Source organism: Ammospiza caudacuta, chromosome 7, assembly GCF_027887145.1.
Source record: "Ammospiza caudacuta isolate bAmmCau1 chromosome 7, bAmmCau1.pri, whole genome shotgun sequence".
Classification (NCBI taxonomy): Eukaryota; Metazoa; Chordata; class Aves; order Passeriformes; family Passerellidae; genus Ammospiza; species Ammospiza caudacuta.
Window position 1 is genome coordinate 33,114,359 of NC_080599.1, and position 14,670 is coordinate 33,129,028.

The following is a 14,670-nucleotide window of genomic DNA, read 5'->3' on the forward strand; positions in this document are numbered from 1 at the left end:
TCTGAGGGAATAGTGCTGCACAGAGCTTGACAGACCCTTTACCCACAGCCTCAGGAGAGATCAGGGTAAGAAACCGGGGTTTGAGTGCCACAGCTCTGTCTGTACTTGGAAGCACACCCACAATGAAAATGCTTTTCATCAGTCATCTCTCCAACAACTGTTGAAAACAGCATAATCTGCTAACATAGAAATGCTAAATTGCTTTCAGACGAAGCACTGAAAAAGCACTTCTGTGATTTGATTCAGCTCAGATCCAAAATGCATGATTTGACAGCTCCAGTACTTCTTAGCTGCTTGAAGTTTCTGTCAGAATTTCTTTTCCCCAGTTTGTTCTTCTCTAGTTTCACATTTTAACCCTTCTCTCCCCAGATTAGTGTTTTTGAAATACTACTTTTAAGGGCACCAGATGTTTAAAGAATAGCAGTGCACTGGGAATACAGTGCTTCTAAAATAAATTGCATGGATGCTATGGGCTGAGTCTGGGACACTGAAGCAAAACTTCAGAGCAGGATGAAGAATACAGCCATTTTTTAAGCCCACAGCATTTTCTAAGTACTAAAACTTGCTTTAATCAGAAGGAAAGCACTGAAAGAATGTTTAATCTCATGAGCTCTTTTGTTGTTCCTAAGTGAAGAAGAGCCACATTCATCACTGGTATGATTACAATGAAGGCAGCACAACTACCTCAGGGAAGAATTTGGCCCAAGTAGATGTTTCTAGACCTCTAGAGCTATTGACAGCTGTGCTGTCCCCACATATTGTTGAGAAAATACAGAGCTAAAGACATACCAAAAGAAATAGAACTAGCTTCCATTTTTATTTGGCTGAACTGGAGCTCCTGGATGTGAAGGCTGCTTTACCTCTGTAACACTTGTGATCATCATTAAGTGATCTCTCTGATCAGTGACCTGTCTGAAAACATCTTCATGAGGAGCTGTGCAGCTCTGCCTGGTCCAGCTCTTGCAGCTCTGAGCTACTGAGCCCTGCACTTCACAGGATACAGCATCTTACATAATTTTAGATGTGATGCAACAAGTGGGGGTAGCTCACATGAGGCAGGAGGGATGCTCTGAGCAGCTCGAGCGCAGAGCAAGCACTATATAATTATCAACTGCTACTTTCAAAATAACAGAGGCATTTATTACTACCAATGCACATTTACAGGTGTGATTCAATAAACAAGCTGTGGCAAGGACAAACACTTCTGGTGGAGGATATTAGGACAAGAATCAAGCAGTAGGCTTGCTGTCCTCAGGTGGCAGCTGAGGATGCCCCAGGGCTGCCTCCCAGTCTTCCACCTCTAATGTTCTCTACTGAAATGCTGTAGCTGGATCAGACATACACATAGGCTTTCTTCTTCATGGGAACCATCTCTTCCCCTCACTCAAGTGTTTGGTTTTCTCAACAGCTTTTTGCCTCTCACTGAATTAGTCTGCTCATAACCAAAATCATGCAGAGAATCTCTACATTAGTACAAAGAAGCTCTACTTTTAGGGAAGTCTCTACTTGCCAGAGCAACGACCTCTCCTGAGCTACCCTGGCTCCGTGCTGTACTGGATGGAGTCACTGGTTACATGACCTGCTCCCCTGGCTGACATCCTGCAGAGATAACAGGCTGTTGATGGTGCTCCAACTTGCATCAGGCTTTGGGCTTGAATGTTTTGAAGAGGATTCAAGTCTTTCACTGGCATTAAACTAGCTTAGAATGTCTATGCCTCCTCTGAAATTCTACCATGGAATCACCTACCCTTTTGTCCACTGTCTTTAAACAGTTAACTGTATATTTTTTACTGGTAGCAAACCAGTGCCAATAAATCATATTCTAAAAAGCACAAACAGCACATTCTTAACGAAAATATCTTTTACACATCTAAATTATAAAGTAAATGTTTGAGAAAGAAGTCTCTAAATATTTTCATGGTATTTTAAAACAGTAATCTCAAAATAAACAAGAAGAAATGTTTGTTAATCATCTGGAATTTTTAATTTCCTACTTTGCATGGGAACCTGAGCAATCAGACATATGGTATGCTTGTTAGCTGGGAAAGGGTCAGGATTAGAATAGATTCTCAAAATTAGAAAGCACTAAAACATAGCAGCAGTCTTGGCTGCCTAAACTAAACAATGTTTTGTGCTAATTGCTGGAACAGAACAACATTGAAAAAACACCACACATCTAAATGATTCCCTGAAATTCCTCTTGATTAGCAGGAGAGGAAGTCTCAGGGGATTGGGGATGAGCTAGTCCACAACTTACCTGCACAGGGGGTTATCTGATAGAGACATAGCTGATAAGGAACAAAATGTGTTGGTGGCTTCTGTACAAGCTCAGTAGCTGTAAGAGTTGTGAGATTCCTAAGACAGTAGAGGCTGTTTAGATCAAACTAATAGTATTTTTGGATTTACAGTGCTAAGCATCATTGAGTCAGTCAGCAGTGAGAGCACGTCCTGGTGTCAGTGAAGGCACAATCTGCAGGCCATGCTGTGCCATCAGGGCAGGTGTGGGGAATGAGGCACACCAGCCTCCTTTGGGCCTGGAGTTGTTCTCTCACTCAGGAGGGCAATGGATGGCAGCAGCAGCTCCCAGCAGTGCCTGCGTCACAGGACAAGGCCCACGCAGGGATCAACGGCTTCGTGTGCTGCTGCTTGTCCGTGACACAGATCCACATCAGCTCCGCTCCCGCCCGCGGAAGGCAGTGAGGATCCTGCACTGGCTTCCTGCATTTCCATGAGGATCCTGCACTGGCTTCCTGCATTTCCATGAGGATCCTGCACTGGCTTCCTGCATTTCCGTGAGGATCCTGCACTGGCTTCCTGCATTGCCGTGAGGATCCTGCACTGGCTTCCTGCATTGCTGTGAGGATCCTGCACTGGCTTCCTGCATTTCCGTGAGGATCCTGCACTGAGCTTCCTGCATTGCTGTGAGGATCCTGCACTGAGCTTCCTGCATTTCCGTCAGTGACTCACCGTGCAATGCTTCTGACCCGCTGCAATTCTGTCTGCTCTATTTAGACTTGACTCGATTTCAGTGCTCATGGTTAAAAGGCTTTCTTCCACTGTTGTTTTTCAGTCATGTATTTGCTCCCTGCAGTTCACTAGGAATCAAATTGAATCCAACTATTGGAAAAACATCCCACCAAAAAAAGCTTTGGGATAGTTTACAATTTCAGCTCTGGCTACTTCCCTCTACTGCAGTGGGGGAACAGCCAAAAAGACCATGTATTTCATTGCAATGTTTGGGAACACTGTCTGGAATAAGCTTTTGTGATGAGGGGACATAAATAATAGCAATCTGTGGCCTCCACTAATTGTCAGTCCAATGTCATGCTTATTCAGGCCTCATACACAGAGCATGCACCTGATATTTTCATTTTTATTCTCACCCTTTCTCGATTGTCAGTGATTTGGTCTCTCCTGGGACTACACCAAATTCAGCCAAGTCAGTGACTTCACATTTAAAAGTCTCTATCATTTCTTTAATCATTATCTCTGTATCATTATTTCTTTTCTTCTCTTTAAGTGCTTTTGTATCCTCCATGTTCTGGCTGTAAGCCCTTCACACAAGTAAAAATGATAGTCTGAGGGCTCCAGTCTTCCCTTGTCACAACTGGAAATGTTTCTGGTGGATGTGATTTGCAGACTTGTACAAGCAGTCCAGGCTGCATTGCCAAAACTTTCTATCAATATAAACAACTACCACGCTATTCAGAATTAAGGCTGCAGATATTTTCATATACATATATCAAACAAGCCCTCATGCAGCTGAGATAAGAGATAAGGTTGTTTACTATAGCACAAATACAAGGGGATGAAATATCCATGCAAGCTGTTTTGGTCTAGTTGTTGGTTGAAATGGATGTGGTATGTTGACTCTTTTTTCAGCAAGAGGCTGATTATGTACCTACACTTAAGACATTTAAAACTCAATGTTTCAAACAACTTCCCCTATAGACTGGTCAATAATAATTTAAGAGACAGAATTGTGCATTTTTCTTTGCCTGCCTTCATCTGCTGTACTGTGGTTTTAGAGCATTGTATATGACAAACCTTCCAGGAATCTCAAACACAAATTGAAGTCCCACTGAATCACTTAAAGCAGCTGAAAAACACCATCAGAGAGGCCACACAACTGCATGGAATGCGATGAATTTCCAGGAATAGGATTGTTTCCTGGAGATTATTGTGTAAAATACAAGTATAAAGAAGGAACAAAGGTAATGCTGACAGTGTCTACACCACCAGGCTATTTTAGTTTGTGAAAAGAAGAATGAAGAACAAAGACATGCTGTAAGACCTTTGCTAGGGTAACAGGAAGCCTAGATGTCAAGAGCAGACTCTGAAACAAAGCAGTACAAAATTATCTCAGCATAAAATATAACTTCTCTGTGATTTTATCTTGTAAACCAGATCCATTTTTAGTTTGAATGGAGTCTGAATAGAGAGTTTAGGAGCTTTATGTCCATGCTTCCATCCAGCAATAATAAAAGAATGATTAGGTAAAAGGCAATGATTATATACAAAGAGATGAAGCCTGCAGTTCTGAGGAGAAAGGGGCACAATTGATTTGGGGCATACAAGCAAGAGGAAATCTGACCATTCATTTTCATTAAGAAATCAGTTCTGCTGACTAGGACTTACTCTGAAACAGAGGTTATGCAGAGAACTTTCGGAGTAAAATATCACATAGCATGTGCAAAAATTGGGCCTCTGTATATAACAAAAGCAATCCTTCCAGGAGAGCTTTTTGCTCTTTTTCTTCAGAGAGAATCTGCTCCAACATACTGGAGGAAGCCTGATTTAAAAATAAGTGGATTCTTACAAGTAGAAAATCTGGTATGGTTTCAACCCTGGAAGTGCTTGTTTCTCAGCTTTATCAAGAAGATCTCAGGTCCTGACACTGGTTATTAGTGAGTAAAGTCTGCAGCTTCTCCTTAGACATCAGGTGTCAAACTCAGGTGACATTGGGGTTACTGTTCAGTGTTTGTGTTCCTCCTGTTTCAAGTGAAACTTGAATGTACAAAGATGTTTGGATGGAACACAAAACAAGGAATAGCACTTCATGAAACAGGTTTTCAAATGCTCTCATATTTCTGTTACTTATTTACTTTTTGGTGCAGCAAAGAGGAGATGCAGGAATTAAAAAAAAAACACTTCTGTGCATCCAAGGATGAGCAACTAGCCACAGGCAGCTTATCAAAATTTAAAAAAACAAGGATATGATACTGGAGTTAATTTTCATATTCATATATTGCAAAGAACAGTCTGTATCCATGCAGCTAAACTCCCTCATTGCCATCAACAGAGCTCCACCCAAAGTGTCAGCAGGACAGTCAGTGGCCTCTGTGCCCCAGTGTGACAGGGAGGGGTGCAGCCCAGCCCAGAGCTGTGCCATGGATGCACCAGGACGTGCAGGATGAATGGGGAGCGTGCGAGCGCCTGGGCCCCCGCCCAGAGCTGCTTCAGCCTCCCCGAGCCTTTCTGCACAGCTGCAGGAATATCTGCAGGGAGGGGAGCAGGGAGGGGAGGCCAGCAGAGCCACCTCCCTCAGCAGAGCATCAGCTTGTGCCAGCTCATGCTATTCATGGAACTTCAGCTCAGCCCTGACAACAGCACTGTATGCCAGAGAGATACAACTCCTCCAGGCTGACACTGAGGAAACATGCAGCAGTGCCAGCTACCAAAAGTGGTACACCAGCTTGGAACAGAGAACAGAAAGAGAATTTTTTTTTGCTCTGCACCTGTATTTTGCCATCACCTTCACAGCATCTCAGTGGTGTGGCCTTTAGTCCATGCATCACAGTGCAATGCCCCCACACAGGGCATCACTGTGCTGCGGTACTGAGCCAGTCCTGAGGAGCTGGGAGAGCTGCCTGGCACAGCCCACAGGCCTTTGCTTATAGCCCAGAAACAGTCAAGCTGCATTAGCTGAAAAGGAAGACAGCAATGCAGGCAGCCCAGCCAGAATAGAGAGCAGTCTGCATTCCCTCTTCTGGCATGTTTGTTAACAACTGAGAACTCCTACAGGATTAAAAAAAAAAAAAAAAAAAAAAAAAAAAAGTAAAAAGTAAAAAAAAAAATTGTCACTTACTCTTTAAGTTCCTTTTCCTTCCAGTCTAACAAATAAAACCACGCTACTGGCTCAAATTCCATGAATTTGACAAGAACATTAAGTCATTATGAAAAACCAGAAAGACAGGAAATGATGAGCAACTTTCCAGCAGAGGCAACAGCAACAACAAAAACCCTGATTAGTTAAAGCTTTGATAATTACACCCAGGATCACCCAGGCAATCTTGTTTTGTGCCTTTGGATAGGTCCATGTTCCTTTTGTCTTCTCCCATCTGTTTATGTTAGACTTTGCCGATAAAGTTAAAAGCTGAAAGGAGATTTGATATGTATAGATGGACACTTGAAACTCTGATCCATCTTCTCACTTAAAGTATTGCTTTCTTCACCTTTTTCAAAGTTCATTAAATATGGAATGGATTAACTGAGCCAGAGGTTACTGCATTTGTAGTAAAAAATACCGTTTCTGCAGATTTCTTAGAAGGAAGACTATTTACATCATATTCCCAGAGGTAATTAGGTAAAGCATAAACATTAATGATGCAATATCTGTCATTCCTCTAGTAAATATTGAATGTGCTGGTTGACTTCAAACAAATATACCAAAGGAAGTCTCAGTTGTACAGGAGTTCCTTCAAGTTGCATGAAGAGAGATAAGTGGCTACCTAGGGGAGGAAGATAGTATTTCCAAAGTGTTCCAGCCAAGAAAAAGCCTCAAAGATTAAGTTAAAACACCAGAAAACCTGTAAAAGGGAGGTCACTTTTAAATAACTCAAGTATGAGAAAATCTTCAGGGACACTGATGTGTAGACCAGGCTTCATTCCTGCAGCTGTTTATGAAATGATGCAGTATTAGATTTTTCCTCCTGGGTTCCAGTCTTCTCAGCTTCCATCCAGTTATGAAATAGTTTGTCAGACTTCAGGCTGATTGTATGCATCTCCAAGCTAGAAACAGTAAAAATCATGTTCAGGTAGGAATGTAAGGACAATACCTGTGTGTCTTGAAAATCCCAGGGATCCCCAGGAGTCCTGACTCTGATGAAGTGCATGTTGTATTTACAGGAGTCCCTGGCTACACACATTAGCTGGAAGACTACAGCTCTGACATGCAGCTATGGTCCAGACCAGTTCTATTGCTCTGTCCTCTTGGCTGTGCCACTGTTCCCCAAGGCACTCACCAAAAGCTGCCTCAGGCACAGAAAGGCAAAGGCCTTCAGATTTTTTTTTTCCTTTTTGGTTCCTGGTACCTTTAAAAAGCTCCCACTGATACTAACTCCTGTCTTCCATCTTCTGTCCTCCTAACCTTGGAGAGTGGCAGGATCAGGAATATGCCTTCATAAACATCCAAAGCATTTTGGAGTATGTTCTCCTACAAAGAAGCAACCATCCTATAATGATGTGGTAGTTGGTGCTCCAGCTGGAGAAGGTGATGTTGCCTCTGGTGACTATTCTGGGGATGCCTGGTGGCATGATCACAGTGAAACATTTCTGGGAGCAGCTAGGCAACAATTTCACTGAAGCTGATACATGAAAACAGTCACCCTCTTCATGGAAGCAGTTACACATCCCTTCCATGGAACAGGAACACCCAGCTGAAACAAAGATCCCCAAAAGGCTGCCTTATAGCCTCAAATATGCACACAGAGATTTAACTAGAGAACAACTGCACAGTGGCTGCAAAGTCAAAAGAGAAAATGCACACGGTGTGACAGGACTGAGCAGAGCAGTCCATGGAGACAGACATCATGGTATAATCCAGGAGAAAATCAGAGGGTGAGGAGTCAGTTAAGAAAGCACCTTAGCTGGCAGCAATGTATTCTTTAGATTTCTCAAATCACAGAAATGAAGCAAAAAGTGACAATTGGGATTCACTGCAAATAAGCAAAACAGCAGAGGAACACCCCAACTAACCTGTTGTCTATTTGTTTGCTGACGTAACCGAATAGACACAACATTTTGCCAGATTGTAATGAAAAATATTATTAGACACTAAGAATTCGTCACCAGCAAGCTATGCATTTGATTTTTAAATCTCATTCATTCTACATAATGAAACAATTTTTTCAATTACATTTGAACTTCATGTAGCTTATGCTATATTGGACATTCATAGAATAAAACCAGAATACAATACATGATGCCTTAGGAAGTTACTAAGAACTCATTTACAGATTCAAAATAACAAGTGTTTTATTTTCCCACTTATTCAAAAGAAATTAAGAAAAAAACGCTTTCCAGCAGTGCCACTCAAGATACCTGAAGAAAATAAGATATTTAAGAAAGGTTAAACAACACAAACGATTTGAGGACTGAGAAGGAGAGTAGATTTCAACCTAGTGACACAGCCAAAAAGATGTAGTGACTTTAGTGCCCTATGCAGAAAGAGATACCAGCAAAAGGGAAATTAGGTGAGCAGAGCATGCCTCCAGGTAACTGTTCTGACATGGATTAGAAGTGGGAAGAAGATTAACAGAATTTATATTCCCTCCAGAATTAAGCTGCTTATCAATGGAAAAGGATTTCTCATTTCCCAAGATGTTTTCCATTTAATACAACTTTTGTAGTAGTAACATCCATCTTAATAACCCAGCTTATTTCTCAGCTTGGATAGGTTAGCATCAGAACTGGGCAGACACCCTGACAACAAAAAGTAAACTAAAAATGCACATTCTTCATTCAAATCCATATATCAAAATAAGGAATTCCTTAGTGTTTTGCTATTTGGGTAGTGCATTTGCTTTGCACAGCAAGGACAAACTGGTATTGCTGTCCCACATAAGCTTTCCATTCTGCTTTCTAGTGTATTGCTCCATACTGCAGAAACTGGAACTCAAGGGTGTGTTTACAGTCAAACCTCAAGGAGCTTACCTTATAATTTGTATTTATTTCATTTAAATGCTTTTTTCAAACGGCCTTTGCAAGCAGATGCCGGCACCCGAAGCCTGCCAGGGCTGCCAGCAGGCAATAGCGCCGTCAGGGGGAGACCCACGGTACAATTGCCTGAGGCGGTGGAAAGTACGAGAATGCAGTAGAAACGCCTTATGCAAATTCTTGGAGCACTTCAAAGCTGAAATAAATTGGCATCTCAATAGGAGATTAAAAAAAAAAAACAAAAACAGAAAAATAAAACACTGCAGAGCTTTGCAAATGCTCACTTTAGCTTCCTGGGCAATACCTGATAATTTCTGACCACTTAACTAGTAGCTTAATTTTTAAGTCTTTAATTACCATACACACATACCTTCTACATTTGTGTAACTGTTCATACATGACTGCAGCGTTTTGTTAGCGTTCCTCAGCACATAGTCTCTCAGCTGGAGATGTTCTCAGGATACATTCTTATTTTGGGAGGGAAAGGCAGAGACCTGATTTGACAAATATGTCAAGTCTCCTTTTGCACAGGATGAATTTTCCATGCTTCACCGGCAATCTGATACAGTATCAGTTTATTCAGCTTACACTAAAAAGCTCTCTGATTTTCTAGCATATTACTTTGGCTGAGAAAAAATTCAGGTAAACGCTACTCCCTCCCCACTGACCTCTGGACTTAAATAACTGCCAAGGAGCCATTGACTTAAATCTATGAAGACGGCAAAAAGCAAAGCTGTTAGCTAAGCACTGCTAAGGATGAGAAAAGAAATGCTGGTAAGGGGAGACTCAGACCTACAACCAAAGCTTTCCCTTCCAAATAGTATTTTTCCAGTACCCTTTGCCAGCTCAATTCTTTCAACATATAGCAGGGACAGCCTCTAGAATGACTGAGTTTGCCTCCCAATCTATGTGTTTCTTACTCCATACTTTATAGATAGATACAGCCACTATGTAGGTCACTATGTATGGCCACTATGTAGGTCACTATGTATTTCTATTCTGGATGATCACAAGTGGCACAGCCACTGAAATAATCAGCCCTACTGTGCCCTTCCCAGCTCCTTCTCTCATGCCAGCACACGCCTGAATTCTCTTACACACCAGGTTGTGATTTTGTCATCAGCTGGACCCTAAGGGAGAGACAGCAACCACAATGATTTAGTATCTCCCTGGCCTCATTACAGAAGCCAAAGGAATGTTTACCTAGACACACAAGAGATAATTTTCGCTGTCATCTAGAAGCTTTAGGGGACTCCTTTGTCCTATGGAATTATTATTATGATTAAAACTCAAGTAGGGGTGGGCTGTTAATGAGAAAAGGCAGTTGAAATCAAATGGCACACAGTTAAAGACAGAAACCTTTGAAAAATGCAAGAGGGATTTTGCAACTTAATGGATCTCAAAGCCTTATTAACCATAGCAGACTTCTGCAGCACAGCTTTGTTATTTTCTGTTAAAAACCCCAAACCAACCCAAAACAGAACAAAACAGCAGCTTTTTTCAGGGGAAAGAAATAATTCCCAAACCTCAACTTGTACTCTGTTCCACTTCTGTTTTGACTCTCAGTGTCCTGGAGCAATACTCCAAGGAAGCAAATGACTGAGATCTGAACTGATTACCCCTGAAGTCTTAAAAGAAAAGTTGTCATGCACTATTTGCTACTTCACTGCTGACTCAAGAGCATTCAGCTCATGTGCATATTCCACTTCCCCATCTGCTCACTGCTTCAGCTTCTCTCTGACAGTTGTGCATTTCCAGAACAAACCTCTTTAATATATTAAGAATTAAGTGCAGGGCAGCGTAAAATGTGCACCACTTTTCATCAAGGTATCAGAAGCACTACTCTATCGACTATTAATCTTTATTTGTGAGCTTAACTTATTAAATGCCTCCATTTTAACATAATAAATAATGTAACTATGTACGGTAGCTTACTGCAACCTGAAACGTTATGTAGAATTTCAGTCTCCTCTGCTATGGAATATGAAGCTCTGTTTATATCATAGTGGATCTGTGTAAATCTATGGCAATGAAAATCATCCTGTCTTTATAACATGCTCGCATTATTAAATACAGAAAAACAGGCAGCTATAGCTGAAAGCAAGACTCAGTAATCTGAAAATTTTGTACCTAAGTTTATCAGTTTTTCTCTGAAGCAATGCAGGAAACAACACATTATCAGTTCAGACTGTTTAGTGGATTTATTTCTCAAGCCAGCAAAACCACACCCACTTGGCATAAAACCAGATTAAAATCAAATAAGATTTATATGTACTTGCCTTTGACATTGTTGCTCATTTCATACCAGAAAAGGTACCTATTTCCTTTTCATGCATATGTTATAATTGATAACCACAGAACAGAAAGAAAACAAATCTTTGTTTTACAAGATCCTTTTACCAAGACATCTTGAAGAGCGAGTTGAATAACTTGAAAGAGTTATTTGGAATGGTATGAATAGTTTGAACTTCTGCTAGCTTTGGGTGGGAGTCAAGTACACTCACTAAGCAGTTACTGAAAAACTCAGCACCTTACAGAATCAATCCCCTGCACAGCCCTCAAGTTACTTCAGCAGTTTAATGAGACAGACTGCTTTGAAGGAAAAACTAGCAGTAGCCCTCATTAGCCAGATTCAGCAGTGAAAAGGACTTGCTCTACAACACCTGGACTAGCCCCTGCTCTAGCTTTTCTCCCCTCTTCAGTTTTCTACCCCCACTATACTACACTCTGTTGCTTTGACACAGCCACTTTGTCCACCTCATAAAAAGCAATGCCAACTTTGGGTTGCCTTAACACACACTGAAAAACAATTCAGCTACTGCTACTGGAGAACCAGAATCATCCCTAAGTAGCTGAAAATTTTCTACAGAGCACAGAAACTGCTATCACTGCTCCATAATAGAGCACTAATCAAGATAAAACACAAGCACCCTGAGGAAAACAGAGTGTTAGGGATTAATGAGTGCACATATTCAGCAGTAATCGTGGGTTGCACAGCATGGAAGTGTGATTATTTTCCCTTCTGTTCCTAAATTTTCAGGCAGCCAATGCAGCCACAGCAACTGAGCATATCTGTTATCTGATAACAGTTCAAGACATGGTATTTAGAAACTCTTGAAGAGTTTTTTAAAATCTATCCTTATACTTTCTTCTTCTTGATATTTTACTTCAGATAAACATATTTAGTATATTTGTGTGTCCTAGGCCTGTTTAATTGTCATTCAATATCTATGTATGTGGATATATGTAGCTATATGTATGTAATATAATCCATGAGAAGTCATACCCTTTCAGTTGTAATGTTGTACTATAATTAAAAAAAAAAATCAAACAAAACCAAAGAGGCAGCCAAGGATAATTACTCTGCAAGCAAATACAAAGGTGCATCCTAAGCAGTTATCTTAAGGGGAGGTACTGATCTTTGTCCTGCTCTGCTGCTTTTGGTACTAGCCAGACTGTACCAGACTAATTTAGCTTGTTAAACCAGCAGAAAACAAGTACACTAAAGTGTTTTGCCAGGCTTTTGCATAGAGTCAGCTCAGCATAAGGTCCAGCAAAAGCAAAAACAACGGTTAGACCAGAGGGCCAAAGCACAGAGGTCAGAGTGATGAACACCTTTATCTATAATGAACAGCTTCACTAAAAAATCCTACCCAACTGTCTCATCACAATTTTATGCATTTTTGCTACTGAGCAAGGCAAAATTCAAATGATCAATCAATTCACTATTTACTTGCAGATTAGCTATGTTTGTAGTGAAGATAATGAGCTACACTCCTTCTTCCCCTTGCCATCCATACGCTAGAAGCCTGAACCCTGACTTGAGAGGTTTTCAGGTTGCATTGCCAGGGAGATTGCACTGACTGGCTTTTTTCCTCTCCACACTTTTCAAATACTTGCTTTACAACATCTTTTGACAAGAGTATTGGTTCTGCAATAGACAGATATGCAAGTATGAGGTAGGGGAAAAGACAAGAAAGAACTTTTATTCAGGGTGTTATAAATAACAGTTATCAACAGTAGCAGTAAATATTAGAAATAGCATTTTGATAAGAGGAAGAAAACAATAGCAAGTAATAAATGTACCTGTTTAACAGCAGGCCCACTAGCTCTACAGACTGATACCTCCCTGTGTTAAGCACCATGCTGCCAGAACTGCCTACCAGCAAGTTCTATTTCCCAGGAAACACTTCCCAAGAGCCTGCTGGGCTAAGCAGTAATAACCATCTCTCCAATCTCTCCTGTTACTTGGAGGAATTATTCCTCTCCCCCTCTCTCTGAAGGTAGACTCATTTCCATCCTCTCTTCTCCACGTGTTCTCCAACTGTTAAATACATATAACTTGCACATCCATATGACTTGAAAGTCATTTAGCTGGCTCATATGAAGCAGAGTGCACATTTGTACAAAATAACAACAACAGATTATAGGTTATTAGAAGTTGAACTAAGAGGGAATGGATATTCACATAAATGGAGCAACATAAAGAAGGAAAAGACAAAGATGTCCTTTGGTCCTTTAAATGGTCCTTTGATAAACACACTGGACTGAGATAATGCCTGAACCCTTCAGATGCCAGTCCAGCCCCAGAGTGGGTTGCTACTGCCCCCTGCATCACCTACATGTCCTAGCAATGGAGCACTGGGAGAAACTCTTCATGTAATGCCAGGATGGAGACTTCTTCAGACACAGGAATTCCTGAAACATTGCTGTATCCTGTTAGCATAAATGACCACAATACACAAATTTGTAGGAGTATGGAAAAAACCAGTTTTTAAAAGCACAATCTGCTTTTTTTACTAATACTACTTCCTTGAAACAGGTAAGTTGCATCATTTTTTATTAGTTATTTCATTTCATGCCCAAGAAAGAAGGGCCACAGTTCCATAAAAATTACTAGGAGGGTTCTCATTTTGAAAAATAAAAATACTTTAGTTTTACTTGAATATGTAACACTACTTGCAAGTCTGAGCTTTTTCCTGTATTTTAAAAACATGGTATCAAACCCAAGCCTGCAGAAAAAGCCATCAGGTATCATCTTGCATTTCAAGGGAAATGAGATGTTTGAGCTAACATCACGTGCAATACTTTAAATACATTCATGATTTACCATGAGCAGCATGATTTCTGACAGTTTAGCCACATGACATCTGTATGTGCCAAGCTGGGGAGAAGAATCATTGCCCACCTGCTTCTCCCAGTACAATTCCAGTCTGAATTTCATACTTACCCAGCTCACAGAAATTAAAGTGGAAGACTTGGAAAAGGTTGTGTAGCAACAATTAAGAAGGAAGCTTTGTTCTAAATCAACATAAGAACTTCTCTCCTAATCCAGAATATGAAAACTGTTTTGACATGGACCATAGTTTTAATTTCCCACTGCAGTTCATTACCTTCACACTATCCTGTAGAAGATAGGCCTGCTGCCACATAGATACAGAAGAGCTGGAAGCAAACTTCTGAGCTTTGCATTAAATGCAACATCTCTGATGAAAAAGAAAGAACAGTTCATAGAATTGTAATGCAAACAAAAATTTAATCTTTAAAGAAAACGTTCATGATACGGAAGGTCACAATACAAAGTTCTTAAACACAATATAACACAAACAAGTTGAAAAGTCTTTTTTGATTGGAAATTATTATTTATACAAAGACTACGTGCCAACAATATTATTGTACAAAGTTTGACAGTGGATTCATAAATTGATTCCCTGAAAATTCCATTGTTTTGAA